Source organism: Arachis stenosperma, chromosome 2 (assembly GCF_014773155.1).
Source record: "Arachis stenosperma cultivar V10309 chromosome 2, arast.V10309.gnm1.PFL2, whole genome shotgun sequence".
Classification (NCBI taxonomy): domain Eukaryota; kingdom Viridiplantae; phylum Streptophyta; class Magnoliopsida; order Fabales; family Fabaceae; genus Arachis; species Arachis stenosperma.
In genome coordinates, this window is record NC_080378.1 from 40,645,099 (window position 1) to 40,649,818 (window position 4,720).

Here is a 4,720-nt window from a genome sequence, read left to right on the forward strand (position 1 = left end):
AGTTTTTAGCTGAGTTCTTGCAAATCTGTGACACAGTCAAGACTAATGGGGTTGACCCTGAGGTCTACAGACTAATGCTATTCCCTTTTGCTGTAAGAGACAGAGCTAGGACATGGTTGGACTCACAACCTAAAGAAAGCCTGGACTCTTGGGAAGAGCTAGTCAATGTCTTCTTGGCAAAGTTCTTTCCACCTCAAAAATTGAGTAAGCTTAGAGTGGAAGTCCAAACCTTCAGACAGAAGGAAGGAGAATCCCTCTATGAAGCTTGGGAAAGATACAAACAATTGATCAGAAAATGTCCTTCTGACATGCTTTCTGAATGGAGCATCATAGGTATTTTCTATGATGGTCTATCTGAACTGTCCAAGATGTCTTTGGATAGCTCTGCTGGAGGATCTCTTCATCTGAAGAAGACGCCTACAGAGGCTCAAGAACTAATTGAAATGGTTGCAAATAACCAATTCATGTACACTTCTGAAAGGAATCCTGTGAACAATGGGACAAGTTAGAAGAAAGGAGTTCTTGAGATTGATACTCTGAATGCCATATTGGCTCAGAATAAAATATTGACTCAGCAAGTCAATTTGATTTCTCAAAGTCTGTCTAGAATGCAAAATGCACCAAGCAGTACTAAGGATGCTTCATCTGAAGAAGAAGCTTATGATCCTGAGAACCCTTCAATGGAAGAGGTGAATTACCTAGGGAAACCCTATGGAAACACCTATAATTCTTCATGGAGAAATCATCCAAATTTCTCATGGAAGAATCAAGAGAGACCTCAACAAGGTTTCAACAACAATAATGGTGGAAGAAACAGGTTTAGCAATGGCAAGCCTTTTCCATCATCTTCTCAGCAACAGACAGAGAATTCTAAGCAGAACCCCTCTGACTTAGCAACCATGGTCTCTGATCTAATCAAAACCACTCAAAGTTTCATGACTGAAACAAGGTCCTCCATCAGGAATTTGGAGGGACAAGTGGGACAGCTGAGCAAGAAAATTACTGAACTCCCTCCAAGTACTCTTCCAAGCAATACAGAAGAAAATCCAAAAGGAGAGTGCAAGGCCATCAACGTGGCCGAATTTGGAGAGGAAGGAGAGGAAGTGAACGCCACTGAGGAAGACCTCAATGGGCGTGCACTGACCTCCACTGAGTTCCCCAATGAGGAACCCTGGGAATCTGAGGCTCAAAATGAGACCATAGAGATTCCATTGGACTTACTTCTGCCTTTCATGAGCTCTGATGAGTATTCTTCCTCTGAAGAGGATGAGTGTGTCACTGAAGAGCAAGTTGCTAAATACCTTGGAGCAATCATGAAGCTAAATGACAAGTTATTTGGAAATGAGACTTGGGAGAATGAACCTCCTTTGCTCACCAAAGAACTGGATGACTTGTCTAGGCAGAAATTACCTCAAAAGAGACAAGATCCTGGGAAGTTTTCCATACCTTGTACCATAGGCACCATGACCTTCAAGAAGGCTCTGTGTGACTTAGGGTCAAGTGTAAACCTCATGCCTCTCTCTGTAATGGAGAAGCTAGGGATCTTTGAGGTACAAGCTGCAAGAATCTCACTAGAGATGGCAGACAACTCAAGAAAACAAGCTTATGGACTTGTAGAGAATGCTTTGGTTAAGATTGAAGACCATTACATCCCTACTGATTTCATAGTCCTAGAGACTGGGAAGTGCATGGATGAATCTATCATCCTTGGCAGACCCTTCCTAGCCACAGCAAAGGCTGTGATTGATGTTGATGGAGGTGAATTGATCATTCAAGTGAATGAAAAATCGTTTGTGTTTAAGGCTCAAGGATATCCCTCTGTCACCATGGAGAGGAAGCATGAAGAGCTTCTCTCAAATCAGAGTCAAACAGAGCCCCCACAGTCAAACTCTAAGTTTGGTGTTGGGAAGCCACAACCAAAACTCTAAGTTTGGTGTTGAACCCCCACATTCAAACTCTAAGTTTGGTGTTGGGAGGTTCCAACATTGCTCTGAGTATCTGTGAGGCTCCATGAGAGCCCTCTGTCAAGCTACTGACATTAAAGAAGCGCTTGTTGGTAGGCAACCCAATGTTATATTTTATCTATTTTCTTTTGTTATTTTATTTTATTTTGTAGGATGATGATATTGAGAAGTCACAAAATCAATTGAAAAAGCAAAAACAGAATGAAAAACAGGAAGAAAAACAGCACACCCTGGAGGAAGATGTTGCTGGCGTTTAAACGCCAGTGAGGCTAGCAGTTGGGCGTTTAACGCCCAGTCTGGCACCATTCTGGGCGTTTAACGCCAGAAAGGGGCACCAGACTGGCGTTAAACGCCAGAAAAGGGCAAGAACCTGGCGTTAAACGCCAGAAATGGGCACCAGCCCGGCGTTTAACGCCAGAATTGGCTCAAAACGTGATTTTAAATGCCATTTGGTGCAGGGATGACTTTTCCTTGACACCACAGGATCCCCACCTACCCCACCACCACTCTCTCTCTTCTTCCCCCATTCACCAATCACCTCAACACCTCTTCCCCAAAAACCCTTCACCTATCAAATCCCATCTTTCTCTTCACCACTCACATCCATCCTTCATAAAACCCCACCTACCTCACCATTCAAATTCAAACCACTTTCCCTCCCAAACCCACCCATACATGACCGAACCATGAGCCCCCCCTCTCCTATATAAACCCTTCTCCACCCCTTCATTTTCACACAACCTAAACACCACTTCTCCCCCTCTTTGGCCGAACACAAAGCCACTCCCTTCTTCCTTATTTCTTCTTCTTCTACTCTCTTCCTTCTTCTTTTGCTCGAGGACGAGCAAACCTTTTAAGTTTGGTGTGGTAAAAGCATTGATTTTTGTTTTTCCATAACCATTTATGGCATCTAAGGCCGGAGAAACCTCTAGAAAGAGGAAAGGGAAGGCAAAAGCTTCCACCTCCGAGTCATGGGAGATGGATAGATTCATCTCAAGGGTGCATCAAGACCACTTCTATGAAGTTGTGGCCTTGAAGAAGGTGATCCCCGAGGTCCCCTTTTCACTCAAAAAGGGTGAATATCCGGAGATCCGACATGAGATCCGAAGAAGAGGTTGGGAAGTGCTTACCAACCCCATTCAACAAGTCAGAATCTTGATGGTTCAAGAGTTCTATGCCAATGCATGGATCACCAAGAACCATGATCAAAGTGTAAACCCGGATCCAAAGAATTGGCTTACAATGGTTCGGGGGAAATACTTGGATTTTAGTCCGGAAAATGTAAGGTTAGCATTCAACTTGCCTATGATGCAAGGAGATGAGCATCCTTACACAAGAAGGGTCAACTTTAATCAAAGGTTGGACCAAGTCCTCACTGACATTTGTGAAGAGGGCGCCCAATGGAAGAGAGACTCAAGAGAGAAGCCGGTTCAATTGAGAAGGCATGACCTCAAACCCGTGGCTAGAGGATGGTTGGAGTTTATCCAACGCTCAATCATTCCCACTAGCAACCGGTCCGAAGTTACTCTAGACCGGGCCATCATGATTCATAGCATCATGATTGGAGAAGAAGTGGAAGTTCATGAGGTTATAGCCCAAGAACTCTATAAGGTGGCGGACAAGTCTTCCACCTTGGCAAGGTTAGCCTTTCCTCATCTCATTTGTCACCTCTGTTATTCAGTTGGAGTTGACATAGAGGGAGACATCCCCATTGATGAGGATAAGCCCATCACTAAGAAAAGGATGGAGCAAACAAGAGACCCCTCTCATCATGAGATCCCTGAGATACCTCAAGGGATGCACTTTCCTCCACAAGACTATTGGGAGCAACTGAACACCTCCCTAGGAGAATTGAGTTCCAACATGGGACAACTAAGGGTGGAGCACCAAGAGCATTCCATCCTCCTCCATGAAATTAGAGAAGATCAAAGAATCATGAGAGAGGAGCAACAAAGACAAGGAAGAGACATTGAGGAGCTCAAACACTCCATAAGAGCTTCAAGAGGAAGAACAAGCCGCCATCACTAAGGTGGACCCGTTCTTTAATCTCCTTGTTCTTTATTTTCTTGTTTTTTGAAAATTGTGCTTATGTTTGTCTATGTTTGTGTCTTATGATCATTAGTGTCTATGCCTTAAAGTTATGAATGTCCTATGAATCCTTCACCTTTCTTAGATAAACAATGTTCTTAATTGAAAAAGATAAGAATTGCATGAATTTTGAATTTTATAACAGTTTAATTATTTTGATGTGGTGGCAACACTTTTGTTCTCTGAATGTATGCTTGAACAGTGCATATGTCTTTTGAATTTGTGGTTCATGAATGTTGGCTCTTGAAAGAATGATGAAAAAGGAGACATGTTACTGAGGATCTGAAAAATCATAAAAATGATTCTTGAAGCAAGAAAAAGCAGTGAATACAAAAAAAATGAAAAAAAGAGAAAAAGAAAGAAAAAGAAAGAAATAAAGTTGTGATCCAAGGCAATAAGAGTGTGCTTAAGAACCCTGGACACCTCTAATTGGGGACTTTAGCAAAGCTGAGTCACAATCTGAAAAGGTTCACCCAATTATGTGTCTGTGGCATGTATGTATCCGGTGGTAATACTGGAAGACAGAGTGCTTTGGGCCACGGCCAAGACTCAATAAATAGCTGTGTTCAAGAATCATCATACTTAACTAGGAGAATCAATAACACTATCTGGATTCTGAGTTCCTAAAGAAGCCAATCATTCTGAATTCGAAAGGATAAAGTGAGATG

General features: G+C 42.6%; 1 non-coding gene across 1 annotated transcript; it reads right to left on the reverse strand.

The window, feature by feature from the left end:
• Positions 1–206: 206 nt before the first annotated feature.
• LOC130964025 (small nucleolar RNA R71) lies at positions 207–314 on the reverse strand. Its single transcript, XR_009080138.1, has one exon. It is a non-coding gene; the product is annotated as a small nucleolar RNA R71 (small nucleolar RNA).
• Between the last annotated feature and the right edge of the window lie 4,406 nt (positions 315–4,720).